We start from the raw sequence: 16,016 nt of genomic DNA, 5'->3' as shown, positions 1-16,016 counted from the left end.
TCTCTCTCAAAATAAATTTTTAAAAAAATAAAAAACTTTGGTGTGAGTGGGTGGCTCAGTTGGTTAAGCATCTGACTTCGGCTCAGGTCATGGTCTCACAGTTCGTGAGTTTGAGTCCCACATCGGGCTCTGTGCTGATAGCTCAGAGCCTGGAGCCTACTTCGGATTCTGTGTCTCCCTCTCTGTTCCTCCTCCTCTCTCTCAAAAATCAGTGAACATAAAAAAATTAAAAAATAAAAAACTTAACGAAAAATACTAGCATGACTTTTAATTTTTTCCCATCTGGTTTGCTCAGTAATTTTCACTTCTCTGATAACCAGTTAGTGTAAATATTTTCTCCTATATATATTAGCCATTTCTCTTTCTTCTGTGAATTGCCTGTCAATATCCTTTTGTTGGGTTATCTTTTCATATTGATGTGGAGGATCTCTTTATATATACTTACCTTTTAATCCTTTGCATGTTACATATGGCACAAATATTTTCTTCAAATCTATCACCTGACTTTTAATTTCATTAATGATGCTTTTTTTCCGTATGCCTCTTTTATGGCTCAGGGTATTACATGGTGCATAAGAAGGCTTCTCCACACCAAGATTATTTTTAAAAAATCTTTCCTTCAAATATTTTTATAATTTTTTTCTCCATCCAGCTTTCACTTATATTGTGGATGATGTGACATAAGACTCTACATTAATTCTTTCCAAATGGATAGCCAATTGTTTCAACATCATTGATTTGAACAGTCCATCTTTTCCCACTGATTCGAAATGCCTAGTTTATTATAAATGACGCTCCCACATACACATGAGTCTGTTCTTGAATCTTCACACCATACCTCTGGCAACTACAGAGGAACACTGCTCACGTGTCCTTTCAAGAGAGCCTGGTGTGAGAAGTGTTGTTGGCTGACAGTCTCTAGCTGCCACACCTCCAAGATCTACTATGATGTTTCCACTGAAACCACGCTCCCTCTGGACTGTTCCCAATGACTGAGCATGGCAGGGGTACTAGAGATAGAACAGTTCTGTCTAAAATGAGGATCTTCTAATGGGCAGTCTTTGGAGCTCGAGATTGGCCTGGCTGAGATTTTCTTAGAATTGTATTATAGTCTGCGGCTCTTCCTACCCAATCCTCCTTTCTTCCCTCTCTCCTTGCATGGGTATTAGACCTAAATTGTGGTTTGAAGGCCCTACTTCTCCCTTGTGTCTTTCACAGGCATTTCTCCCAAATGAATCTCTTCCACATCTTTTTTTTTTTTTTTAATGTTTATTTATTTTTGAAAGAGAGAGAGTGCGAGCAGGGGAGGGGCAGAGAGAGGGAGAGAAAGAATCTCCGCGCTGTCAGCGCGGGCCCGATGAGGAGCTGGAACTCACCAGTTGTGAGATCATCACCTGAACTGAAACCAAGAGTCAGACTCTTAACCAACCGAGCCACCCAGGCGCCCCAAATCTCTTACATTTCTTTTTTTTTTTTAATTTTTTTTTCAACGTTTATTTATTTTTGGGACAGAGAGAGACAGAGCATGAACGGGCGAGGGGCAGAGAGAGAGGGAGACACAGAATCGGAAACAGGCTCCAGGCTCTGAGCCATCAGCCCAGAGCCTGACGCGGGGCTCGAACTCACGGTCTTACACTTCTAATTCCAGAGGACCTGAACTGATACAGTCCAATAAGTCAAGTTTTCTATTCCTATGCCAATATCACACTGCTTTATGCTTTATTTTATAGCTTTATGTCTATTTCATTGTCTCATACATGGTACTAAATGAGTAAATATTTGTGTAGTGCTCAGAATACTGCCTGACATAACTGGGTGGCTTAGTTGGTTGAGTTTCTGACTCATAATTTCAGCTCAGGTCATGATTTCAGGGTCGTGGGATCCAGCCCTGTGTCACACTGAGCTTGGAGCCTGCTTGAGATTCTCTCTCTCTCTGCCCCCTCCCCCACCCTCCCTCTCCCTCTTTCTCTAAAACAAAAAGAATAGTGCCTGACATCTAATAAGAACCACATGTATTTGATAAATAAAAACAAATATAGAAATTCCTTCTCACTGCTTTTTTCTTTCTAAACGTTGGCTATATTTAGGGACTTTTTCAGATGAACCTTAGAGTAAACTTCTTAAGTTCCAAAAATATCCATATTGGGGTTTTGACTAGGATTGCATTACTAATCATTAAAAATATTTTTTTTTAGAAATGAAATATAGAGTTTGGACAAGATGTACAAAAATATAAGACTCTGCTTATGAAAATATAAAAAAGAGTCAAAGAGATCAGGTTTTGTTAAATATTTTTTAAATCTTTATTTTTGAGAGAGAGAGAGACTCAGAGTGCAAGCAGGAGAGGAACAGAGAAAGGAGACACAGAATCTGAAGCAGGCTCCAGGCTCCGAGCCATCCAGCACAGAGCCTGATGTGGGGCAAAACTCACGAACCGTGAGTTTATGGCCAGAGCTGAACTCAGACACTTAAATGACTGAGCCACTCTGGCTCCCCAAGATCAGGGGTTTAATATTGATTTGGAAGAATGATTAATAGGAGAAGGGAGGTGAGGGAAAAAGAAAACAGAAAAAAAGCAAAATGTTGATTTTAGTTATAGGAATGTCCAATTTAAACAGCTGGTAGGAAAACCAAAAGAAAATATCCAGTAAAAAGCCTAGAAATATAGATATGAAATGTCTCTAAAAATTTTTTTTCTTATTTGATTGTTAATATTTATATATTTTAAGGGGAAGTGGCACTGGGCAGAGAGAGAGAGAATCCTAACCAGGCTCTGTGCTGAGCAGAGGCTCCATCTCACGACTGTGAGATCATGACCTGAGCTGAAATCAAGAGGCAGACGTTTAAACTACTGAGCCATCCACGTGCCCCAACTGTTGTTCTTATTTTTTTTATTACTTTTTTTTAAATTTACATCCAAATTAGCATATAGTGCAACAATGATTTCAGGAGTAGATTCCTTAATGCCCCTTACCCATTTAGCCCATCCCCCCCTCCCACAAAGCTTCCAGTAACCCTCTGTTTGTTCTCCACACACACACACACACACACACACACACACACACACCACATCTTCTTTATCCACTCACCCATCGATGGACATTTGGGCTCTTTCCATACTTTGGCTATTGTTGATAGTGCTGCTATAAACATGGGGGTGCATGTGTCCCTTCGAAACAGCACACCTGTATCCCTTGGATAAATACCTAGTAGTGCGATTGCTGGGTCGTAGGGTAGTTCTATTTTTAGTTTTTTCAGGAACCTCCATACTGTTTTCTTTTTTTTTTCAATATATGAAATTTATTGTCAAATTGGTTTCCATACAACACCCAGTGCTCATCCCAAAAGGTGCCCTCCTCAATACCCATCACCCACCCTCCCCTCCCTCCCACCCCCCATCAACCCTCAGTTTGTTCTCAGTTTTTAAGAGTCTCTTATGCTTTGGCTCTCTCCCACTCTAACCTCTTTTTTTTTCCTCCATACTGTTTTCCAGAGTGGCTGCATCAGCTTGCATTTCCCCCCAAATTTTTTAATGTATTTAATGTTTTTATTTATTTTGAGAGAGAGAGAGAGAGAGAGAGGGAGAGAGAGACAGGGTGCGAGCAGAGGACGGGCAGAAAAAGAGGGAGACACAGAATCTGAAGCAGCCTCCAGGCTCTGAGCTGTCAGCATAGAGCCCGATGCAGGGCTTGAACTCATGAGCCGGGAGATCGTGACCTGAGCTGAAGTTGGATGCTCAACCGACTGAGCCACCCAGGTGCCCCCAGATTTGAAATGTCTTAATGAAGGAAGCAAGATCTGGAATATATCCCATCCTCCACCACCTGGGAGGCAACTTTACATGGTTACTGAAAACAGAGTGGGGACTGATAGGTCTGTGTTTAAACTCCCACTCAGCCATTCACTTGCTGTGACATCTTTAATAATTCACCTAATCCTGCTGAAGCTCAGTTCCTTATCTGCAAAATGAGGACAAACATGAAGATTAAAATGATGTATGTATCGCTCTTGGCACCATGCCTGGCACGTTGATAATGCCTGGAGTGCACAACCAGGAATGCTGCTAAACATCCCACAATACACCAGGCAGCTCCCCCACAACCGAGGATTATCTGGCCCAACATATCACTAGTGCCAAGGTTGAGAACCATGAATTAATAGCAAAGACTAGCTAGAGGCCCGGCCAGGGCCTATGGTGTGAAAAGGGCAGGATACCATGAGCATCACATCTCCATCCTTGCTTGTTTCGGAAAGGCTGAGCATACTCCCCAGGTCTCAGGAAAAGTGCCCAGAACACACATACTTCCCTTCAGTATCTCACAAAATACTGAAATCCCACAGTATCCCTCAGGATCCCACAGGATCCTTCAGTATCCCACAAAATAGTCATAAAATCCCCTGGGTGGAGCCCAGGGATCCACTCGCCTGCCACAAAATACTTCCATACATGGTGCTATTTGTTAAGTAAACACAGTGTCGTATTTCTTGATCCAAAAGGATTTTTATAGTGTCATTCACTTTATAACGGTGTGTTAAACTCTACATATCAATTTCATGCTCCTTTTTGTAATGCTGGTTTTATTTCACACTAAGAATTTTTTGAGAGAAAAAAGTAAACAGACCTTATGACGTGGTGAGATTTGGTTTGGGGGCTTTTTATCTTTTCTATTGAGTATATTGTAAGGTAACAAATCATACACAAGAAAAGAAACTCTCAACCTTGATTATCTGATGACAGTCACTAAAACACCAACTATTCTTAAAGAAAGAAATGGTAAAATAAATGTATGTGTAAATATATTTAAGTCATAAACATACATGTTTAAAATAAATGTATAACTTATTATTTATGCCAAAATGCTATGTAGTTCAACTATAGATATTTTTTTCCAGATTATGAAATCTGAATCACAATAACCTCTGACTTTTTTTTTAAGTTTATTTATTTTGAGAGAGAGAGAGAGCAAGCAGGGGAGGGGCAGAGAGAAGGAAAGAGAGGATCCCAAGCAGGCTCCATGCTCCCAGTGCAGAGCCTGATGTAAGGCTCAAACTCAAGAACCATGAGATCATGACCTGAACTGAAGCCAAGAGTCCGATGCTTAACCGACTGAGCCACCCAGCTGCTCCCTTCTGACTTTTATTATAACACTTTACTCTTCACATACTCTTTTTTTTTTTATTTTTTTTAATGTTTATTTATTTCTGAGACAGAGAGAGACAGAGCATGAGTGGGGGAGGGGCAGAGAGAGAGGGAGACACAGAATCCAAAACAGGCTCTGGGCTCTGAGCTGTCAGCACAGAGCCTGATGCAGGGCTCGAACTGACAAACAGTGAGATCATGACCTGAGCAGAAGTTAGTCGCTCAAATGTCTGAGCCACCCAGGCGCCCCATACTCTTCACATATTCTTAGTCTTCTAGGTTCAGTACTCATAGATCATAAATCATATACCACAGTCATCTTTCAAAAATTAAAAAGAACACTATCAAGAGGGTGAAAAGATACCGCACGGAATGGAGAAAATACTTACAAATCAAATATCTGATAAGTGATTCATATCCAGAATCTATAAAGAACAATTACAACCCAACACTAGCACAACAACAACAAAAACAAAGAAAAACACCACCCAGTTCAAAAATGGGCAAAGGACTTCATGAATAGACATATCTCCAAAGAAGATACACAAATGGCCCCTAAGCACATGAAAGGATGCTCAACATCATCACTCATTAGAGAAATATAAATCAAAACCATATGAGATACCACTTTACACTCATTAGGATAGCTTTTATTAACAAGACAAAACAAGTGTGACAAGGATGTGAAGAAATTGTACCTTGTACATTGCTCACGAGAATGTAAAATGGTGCAGCCGCTGTGTTGCAGTTTGGTTGTTCTTTAAAAAGTTAAACAAGCTTTGCGCAGTGGCAGTATCGTAGCCAATGAGGTTTATCCGAGGCGCGATTATTGCTAATTGAAAACTTTTCCCTAAAAAGTTAAACATACAAGTACTGTATGGTACAGCAAATCAACTTCTAGGTCTTTGCTCCCCAAAAAGCAAAGACACACACTCAACCAGATAGATACATGTTCAGATACCAGATAGATACCAACGTTCATAGCAGCATTATTCACAATAGCCAAAAGGTGGAAATAACACAGGTTCCATCAGCAGATGAATGGATAAACACAAGGTGGTATATATTAATAATGTCATGTTATTTAGCCTTAAAAAGGAGGGAAATTCTGCTACATGCTCCAACATGGGTGACTCTTGAACACGTTATGCTAAGTGAAATAAGCCAGGTACAAATGGACAAATAGTGTATGATTCCACTTCTATAAGGTACCTAGAGTGAGTACATTCTTACAGACAGAAGGTTGAAGCTATTGTTTGTTGGGTACAGACGTTCTGTTTGGGATGATGAAAAAGTTCTGGAAATGGATGGTGGTGATGTTTGTGCAAACATAATGAATGTACTTAATGCCACCCATCAACTTAAAACGGTCAAAATGGTAAATTTTATGTATATTTTAATACACAAAACCACAAGGAAATGGATTTCAGTTTTTAAAAAAATGGAAAAATACAGGAAACAGAAGGTCAGGATAAAAGGACAGATAGTGTCACAAGACTGGGACAGGATACTATGAGTTCCTCAGTCTTCCCAGGATCACTATCATTCTGGGGCTTTTTGCCTCTTTCCTGACAGCCTCCCAGAACTCCTGTGGACTGGCTGGCTTTTTGGACCAAAGTTAGCTTGTTCATCCTTATCCACATCCAGCCTAGAAATGACACCTGCTATGACCTCTGAAATTTCACCATTACGGTAATTTCTTTAGATGAGTACCAATTACCATCCTCCTTCCTTCCCCACACTCTTACCCTGTGCCCCTGAGTCTCATTTTTGTTTTCGGTCATTTGGGGGGCAAAAAGATCCTTTCATCCCTGAGAAATAAAAATGCCACAATTCTAAACTGGTTGTGGTGAGCAAAAAGAAGATAAAAGTGACACTTTTAGACATAGAGCCAAAGCTTAAAACAGAGGAACATTTACTGTGTGACCCAGTCCATCCACTCCTAACTATGTATTTGAAAGACATGAAAGCATATACCCATACAAAAACCTATATATGAGTGTTCATAGCAAACTTATTTGTAATAGCATGAAACTAGCAATAGCCTGAATTTCCATCAGAAGGTGAATGGATAAGTAAATTTTGGTGCATCGACACAACAGAATACTACTGAGCAATGCTGGATACACACAAGTGCCCGAATCTCAAAATAACCATGCCGAGGGAAAGAAGCCAGAGGGAAAAAAATAAATAGCATATGATCCCATTTATACAACATTCCCCAACATGCAAACTGACCTAGGGTGACAGAAAGCATATCAGTAGTCTCGAGACAAGAGTGGAGGTGGGGGGCAGGTTAAAAGGTATGAGGACGTTTGTGGAGATGGTGAATATGTTCGTTGCCTTGGTGGTGGTGATAGTTTCACAGGTGTATACACATATCAAAACTCATCAAATTCCACACTTCAAAAATGCAGCTTATTGTTTTTTAAAAAGAGAGTGAGAGAGAAACAGAGCACAAACCCAGACAAAAGGTCCTCCTTCCTCTTCAATATTCTTGAATGCAAGGCTGGAATGCACAGATGCAAAACAGACACAAAAGGCCCCGCTGCTCTCACTCACATGCACACGCTAAGGCGCGTTTCCTTTACAGTATTCCTGAGTCGTGTCCCTTTCCATTCCCACGGCCAATGGTCTGGTCTAAGCCCTCCTTCCCCACTGTCAGGCTACAACCTAGCCTTACCCTCAATCCAACAGGGGCTGCCAGAATAACCTTGACAAAAGACACCTCCAACCACATGATCCCCCAAATCCAAATGTGGACACACATTCCTGAAAAACCAAAGGTTATAAAATGAAATGTTAGAGGTGAGAATAAAATCACAGGTGATTTGTTTTGCTTTTGCTTATCTGCTTTCCATATTTTATAGTAGTATTTTTGTTAAATGCTTATTTTTTTTGAGAGAGAGAGAGAGACAGAGTGTGAGCAGGGGAGGGGCAGAGAGAGAGGGAGACACAGAATCCAAAGCAGGCACCAGGCTCTGAGCTGTCAGCACAGAGCCCACGCGGGGCTCAAACCCACGAGCTACCAGATCATGACCTGAGCCAAGGTCAGAGGCTTAGCCAACTAAGCCACCCAGGCGCCTCTGCAATAGTATTTTAAATAAAAATATCCTTATTGGTTTTGCTTGTTGCAAAAGGAACGAATGCTCATTGTAAAATATTCAAAGAGTATGAACAATATGGGAATATAGTGAAGCTGGAAAAGGCAGTGTGTTTCCTCCTGGTTGCCAACGCTGTGGTGGCCTCCCCAACACCCACCCCACCCCTCCCATCCAGGAAGCAGCCAGGCAGTTTGCTGGGATTATCTCCACCCGCAGTTCCAGGAGTGGCCTTTGGAACAGTCTAAACCTGCAGTTCTCAACCTTAACATCCAAACCCTGATATTGTAACAAACGTTTCATAATACTACTTCACCATCCTGACTTAGCAAATCAATAGATCGTATAATACAACTTAGGATATGCTATAATTATAACATAAGAGAGAGATAAGAGGAAAATAATTCACTATAAAATGATATCTATTTCACTGTGTAGATGCTTGGGCACAACAATAATAGGAGACATAATGAGATAGTTAGAGGCTTGTGCCTACTGGCAGAATCACCATTCATTCAACAAATAGTGTTTGAGCACTCTCCTAAATTTCCTGGCTATACAGACAGAAATCCCTACCTTATGAAATTTGCATTCTGACAGCAATCAACACAACACATAAGTAAATTATATATTATATAAGGAGGGCACCTGGGTGGCTCAGTCGGTTGATCGGCCGACTTCGGCTCAGGTCATGATCTCACACTCCGTGAGTTCGAGCCCCGCTTCGGGCTCTGTGCTGACAGCTCAGAGCCTGGAGCCTGCTTCAGATTCTGTGTCTCCCTCTCTCTCTGACCCTCCCTCGTTCATGCTCTGTCTCTCTCTCTGTCTCAAGAATGAATAAACATTAAGAAAAAATTAAAAAAAAAAGAAGTTAATAAGGATGATGGGGGAAAAAAGAAACAGTAAGGAAGTGAGTAGTGGGTTGCAGCTTAAAATAGAGCGGTCAAGGCAGACCTCACTAGAAAGTAACATTACAGCAAAGATTTGAAGGAGGTAAGGGAATGAATCATGCACCTGTCTAGGGGGACAGTGTCCAGGCAGAGGGAATAGACAGTGCAAAAGCCCTGAGGCAGAAGCTTGTCTGGTGAGTGTGTGCGCTTTAAGTGGCCAGTGAGGTGGACTGGAGTCAGTAGTAGAAAAAGCAGAAGCAGATGTGTCAGAAAGGTAACAGAGCCAGATCTCGCAGGGCCTCATAGGACATTGCAAGGCTTGTACACTCCGTAAAATGGCACGTTAGAAGGTTTGGAGCAGAGGAGTGACATGATCTCATCTACATTTTAAAAAGAAAAATCTGGCTGCTCTATTGAGAATAGACTGCTGGGTGGAAGCAGAGAGATCAGTCGGGAGGTTGTTACAAGAACTCAAGTGAGAAACGGCTCCGGCAATAGCTGCAAATGCATACTAATATTCAGTACCGTATTTCATAGAATCTAAGATGTCACTGATCATAGGATACATCCTGATTTCTGAGATAAAATATGCAGTGTGAATTGCATTATGCAGTGTGAACTGCAATATGCAGGGCTGAGCTGGTAACTCAAATACTGTCAGTGGTGTTGGTTGTTGAAAACATGATTTTCTGAAATAGTGAACAACTCTTGGTAAAGTTCCAAGTGAAACAAAGTACTATTTTCTCTCACTTTACCCACAATTCTCATATCTTCAAGTTCAGTATATATTAAGAACATGCAAAAATAGTTCATGTTATATATAAAATGGAGTTAGGGTCTAGGTTCAGATGATTATAAACAGGTTTTTTAAATGTATATTAAAGTCAAATAGGACATTAAAAGTCATGCAAGATGTAGGGAAATCCTGTGTTGGATTGGATTGTCCTATACATTATCAGAATCTAGTATCTCTGGCCCACAGTCTCTAAATGCCCAATAACAACCAAAATTTCTCCCTAAGTTTACAAATGGGTCCCTAGAAGGTGCATGATTCAGGAACAGGCATGTGCCCACGACTGCTGTGTGACAAGTAACAGAAGTCCACAGGCCTGAATGTGCCGGCAACCCTCCCACCACCAGGGGGAGCCAGCTTTGGGATAAGGCCTTTTTTTTTTTTTTTTTTAATGTAATATATTTTTTCCAAACTTTTTTTTTTTTTATTTATTTTTGGGACAGAGAGAGACAGAGCATGAACGGGGGAGGGGCAGAGAGAGAGGGAGACACAGAATCGGAAACAGGCTCCAGGCTCTGAGCCATCAGCCCAGAGCCCGACGCGGGGCTCGAACTCACGGACCGCGAGATCGTGACCTGGCTGAAGTCGGACGCTTAACCGACTGCGCCACCCAGGCGCCCCTAATGTAATATATTTTTTAAACCGTGGTACAAAATATACATACACTTTGCCACCTTAACCATTTGTAAGTACACATTCACATCATTGTGCAACCAATCTCCAGAAAACTTTTCATCTTGCAAAAAGAAACTCTACACCCATAAAACCACAACTCCCCTTTTCCCACTCCCCACAAATCCTTGGCACCCACCCTTCTACTTCCGTCTCTATGAGTCTGGCCACTCTAACTACCTCATATAAGTGGAATCATACAGTGTTTGTCCTTTTATGTCTGGCTTATTTCACTTAACATAATGTCCTCAAGAAGCTTTCACCTTTGAAGGCAGAGTTACAAGCCAGAGGAAAGCTAGCAGCTGAATGACATTGTTGAACCCTGGTGTCATTCCTTCAACAAAGCCCACTTTAAGGCTGGACATTTTGGTTACTTGGCCAATAGATACAACTTATTATTGAGGCATATTTGCGTGTAATTTTCTATTACGTGCAAAATGAAAACACAAAAGCTGATACCCTCCCCTTCTTTCCTTAAATAGTAGTAACAGTTTGGTACATATTCTTTCAGACTCTTTAATACACAAATAAAAATGAATATTGTATTTTTACATAAGAAATTCTATAACACTGTGAAGCAATCTAATTTTTTCACTGTTAAATACAAATCTAGCTAATTTTTTACATTTTTTTTTTTTAATTTTAGAGAAAGTATGAGAGAGGGAGAGGGGCAGAGGGAAACAGAATCCTAAGCAGGCTCCATGTTGTCAGGGCTGAGCCCAATGCAAAGTTTGATCTCACGACCACGAGATCACAAGGTCATGAAATCATGAGATCATGAGATCATGAGACCATGACCTGAGCCAAGATCAAGAGTCGGATGCTTAACCAACTGAGCCACCCAGGTGCCCCTAATTCGAATCTAGTTTAAATTCTTCTAGAACTCTGTTGTATGGATGAACCAGAGTCTATCTAACCAATCTGCTACTGACATTTAGGACCTTCTCAGTGTTTTGGTAAGCATGCTGGAGTGAACACCCGTCCACCCATTTATTTCCTTTGAATACAATTCTAGAAGAAATATCTTCTTAAATGGCTGTATTAATTTCTATTCCCAATAATGTATGAGTTCCTGATTCTCCGTATTCTTAAAAATATGATGTACTGTCCATCACTTTCATCTTTACTAATATAATATGATATCTAACTTTTATAACATATAATATCTAACTTTTATTATAATTAGGAGTTCTCTTTTGCAAAAAGAATTTTTTAAATGTTAATTGGCCATGTTTACTTCTTTTTTGTGTGACATGATTATTCGAATCCTTTGTCCATTTGCCTACCAGGGTATTCATCATTTACCTAATAACTCAAAAAATCTCTTTAAAAAAAATAAGCATATTAAATTCTTGCCAGTCAAATATGTTGCAAATATTTCTCCCAATTTATTATTTTAACTTTTTTAATGAAACCTTTTCCATATAAAAGTTCTATTTTTAGCATTATTTTGTTCTTACATGAATGTCCAGTTGTCCCAACATTTATTGAGTAATCCATCTTTTCCCACTGTTTTGAAAGGTCACCTGAAATCTGCACACTAAAACTTCATATGTGAATCTGCTGTAGAACTTTCTAATTCATTCTATCAACTCTTTTTTCTGCCCAGATGTCAGCTGCTCCTTCTAACTCTTTCCTTTCTTTCAAAATTTTCTTGGCTTTATCACATTTCCAGTTTTCAGATGAACATCATAAACAATTTGAGAAGTTCCAAAGAATCTATTGTGATTTTTTTGGAATTACACTGCAATTATAGATTAATTTGTGAAGAAACGACTTATATTTTTTTTACTTTAATTTTATTTTTTAAATTTACACCCAAATTAATTACCATATAGTGCAACGATTTCAGAGTAGATTCTTTAACGTGCCTTACCCATTTAGCAACTCTGTTTCCCCCCCCCAACCCCTCCAGCAACCCTCTGTTTCTTCTCCACATTTAAGAGTCTCTTATGTTTTGTCCCCCTCCCTGTTTTTAGATTATTTTTGCTTCCCTTCCCTTATGTTCATCTGTTTTGTCTCTTAAAGTCATCATATGAGTGAAGTTATATGATATTTGTCTTTCTATGACTAATTTCACTTAGCATAATACCCTCTAGTTCCATCCACATAGTTGCAAATAGCAAGATTTCATTCTTTTTGATTGTCGAGTAATACTCCGTTGTATATATATATACACCAAATCGTCTTTATCCATTCATCCATCGATGGACATTTGGGCTCTTTCCATACTTTGGCTATTTTTGATAGTGTTGCTATAAACATTGGGGATGTGCCCCTTCAAAACAGCATACCTGTATCCCTTGGATAACTACCTGGTAGTGCAATTGCTGGGTCGTAGTGTAGTTCTATTTTTAATTTTTTGAGGAACCCCCGTACGGTTTTCCAGAGTGGCCGCACCAGCTTGCATTCCCACCAGCATGCAAAAGAGATCCTCTTTCTCCGCATCCTCGCCAACATCTGTTGTTGCCTGAGTTGTTCATGTTAGCCATTCTGACAGGTGTGAGGTGGTGTCTCCTTGTGGTTTTGATTTGTCTTTCCCTGATGAGGAGTGATGTGGAGCATTTTTTCACGTGCCGGTTGGCCATCTGGATGTCTTCTCTGGAGAAGTGTCTGTTCATGTCTTTTGCCCATTTCTTCACTGGATTTAAATTGTACAATTTAACAGGGTGAATTTTATGGTATGTAAGTTATATCTCAATAAGATTGTTATTTAAAAAATGGAAGCAAGACAAAGATGCCAGTTACTATTTCTATTGTTAAATGTTTTTCTGGAAAACCTATCGAATGTGGAAGGTCAAGAAAAATAAATAAAAGGTACAACTTTTGAAAGAGATTTTAAAAAAATCATTATTTGGAGACCATTTTATTACATATTTAGGTAACTCCAAGAAGGAAGAAACAGTTTTTTAAAGAGTTCAAGAAGGTGGCTAAGAAGATGTATGTACTCTATAGGTAGATAAACACACACATACACACTCAAACATACGTACAAAGACAACATATGTGCCAGTTAGAAAAATATTTGAGTTACAGTAATAGCAAAAGTTATGACATACATCTGGATAAGCTTAATCTAAAGTATGTGGGAGCTTTCAGAGAAAATAATACAACTTTACTAAAATAGATAAAATAAAACCTGAATAATAGACATGTATGTTCACAGAAGGGAAAACCCAATATAAAAAACAAGTCATTTCTGGGAAACAAAAGCAATAATGAACTATTGGGACCTCATCAAAATAAAAAGCTTCTGCACAGCGAAGGAAACAATCAGCAAAACTAAAAGGCAACCGAAGGAATGGGAGGAGATATTTGCAAACGACATATCAGTTAAAGGGTTAGTATCCAAAATCTATAAAGAACTTATCAAACTCAACACCCAAAAAACAAATAATCCAGTGAAGAAATGGGCAAAAGACATGAACAGACACTTCTCCAGAGAAGACATCCAGATGGCCAACCGGCACGTGAAAAAATGCTCCACATCACTCCTCATCAGGGAAAGACAAATCAAAACCACAAGGAGACACCACCTCACACCTGTCAGAATGGCTAACATGAACAACTCAGGCAACAACAGATGTTGGCGAGGATGCAGAGAAAGAGGATCTCTTTTGCATGCTGGTGGGAATGCAAGCTGGTGCGGCCACTCTGGAAAACCGTACGGGGGTTCCTCAAAAAATTAAAAATAGAACTACACTACGACCCAGCAATTGCACTACCAGGTAGTTATCCAAGGGATACAGGTATGCTGTTTTGAAGGGGCACATCCCCAATGTTTATAGCAACACTATCAAAAATAGCCAAAGTATGGAAAGAGCCCAAATGTCCATCGATGGATGAATGGATAAAGACGATTTGGTGTATATATATATACAACGGAGTATTACTCGACAATCAAAAAGAATGAAATCTTGCTATTTGCAACTATGTGGATGGAACTAGAGGGTATTATGCTAAGTGAAATTAGTCATAGAAAGACAAATATCATATAACTTCACTCATATGATGACTTTAAGAGACAAAACAGATGAACATAAGGGAAGGGAAGCAAAAATAATCTAAAAACAGGGAGGGGGACAAAACATAAGAGACTCTTAAATGTGGAGAAGAAACAGAGGGTTGCTGGAGGGGTTGGGGGGGGGAAACAGAGTTGCTAAATGGGTAAGGGCACTAAGGAATCTACTCCTGAAATCATTGTTGCACTATACGCTAACTAATTTGGATGTAAATTTAAAAAAAGTGTACAATTTAGTGTACACTTAGAAAGCTAGGGTTCGGGGACACCTGGGTGGCTCAGTCAGTTAAGCGTCCGACTTCAGCTCAGGTCATTATGTCACAGCTTGTGAGTTCGAGCCCTGTGTCGGGCTCTCTGTGCTGACAGCTCAGAGCCTGGAAATGCTTTGGATTCTGGGTCTTCTCTCTCTCTGCCCCTTCCCTGCTCCCACTGTGTCTCTCTCTCTCACTTTCACAAAAATAAATAATAAAACATTACAAAAAAATTTTTTTTAAAAGAAAGAAAGCTAGGGTTGGATCATAAAGGCACTTAGCTGGAGGCTGTCAGCTACCTTCAGTCCTTGCAGATGACTGAGCATCAACTTCCACAGTTGCCATATTTGTATTCTAATCTCTTAGGTATATATTATCTCACAAAGTTTAGAATATCTTCCTCTTCTTTAGATAATATTTTCTATCCCCCACAAAGTGCCTGGCATAGCTCCTTGCCCATGGTAGGACCTCACTAAATATGCGTGGAATAAATTAATAAGTACCTACCCATTAATTTCAGGATCTTTAGATAATTCTGGGCAGAAAAGCATTTGACACAGTTCTTACGGGTGGTATGCTGGTAAATGTTTAACAACTAGTTCTTGGGAGTACTTATTTCTAGTGTTTGCTTGATTTCTGAGGTAACAATATTCCCACCACGTCAGTTTTGGTACTTATAGGATATTAACCAGGATGCAAAATTCCTAAAAATTTAACAATGTTCTCTCAATCTGATACAAGCCAGCTCCAGCACAGCACGGATTCTTACCCTCAAAGAGTTTTTTGGTGTGTTTTTTCTTTCCTTTGGATTTTTTTATTTATTGAAAAATAAAACTTGGAATAATATTCAATGAAATTTCAAAAATTAATTCACCCATAATTCATCTACTCTAACAGCTAATATAACTCTTCATTGTTAGGCATTCTCTTCCAGTCTTTGCTTTATGCATACATATTTTAACTAACTATAATCATCCAATTCTTAAAGTGTTTTGTTTTAGCAAATTTTAAACAGATACAAAGTAGACAGAATAAAATAATGAGCCCTATGTACTATTATCCAGCCCCCCAGAACATTAACCTGTAACTAACCCTGTCCTGACTATGCCAGCTATTTGCCTCCCACCCACATTTTCTGAAGCAAATCC

The 16,016-nt window shown here is 39.6% G+C and overlaps 1 pseudogene; it reads left to right on the top strand.

The window, feature by feature from the left end:
- The first annotated feature begins 5,915 nt into the window (after positions 1–5,915).
- On the top strand, positions 5,916–6,043 carry LOC112856763 (U4 spliceosomal RNA; annotated as a pseudogene).
- Positions 6,044–16,016: the final 9,973 nt, after the last annotated feature.

The sequence above is a fragment of the Puma concolor genome, chromosome B3 (assembly GCF_028749965.1).
Source record: "Puma concolor isolate L17-30 chromosome B3, mPumCon1.1.hap2, whole genome shotgun sequence".
Classification (NCBI taxonomy): Eukaryota; Metazoa; Chordata; class Mammalia; order Carnivora; family Felidae; genus Puma; species Puma concolor.
The sequence above is the reverse complement of the archived record's forward strand: the minus strand, read 5'-3'. Positions and strand labels throughout refer to the sequence as shown.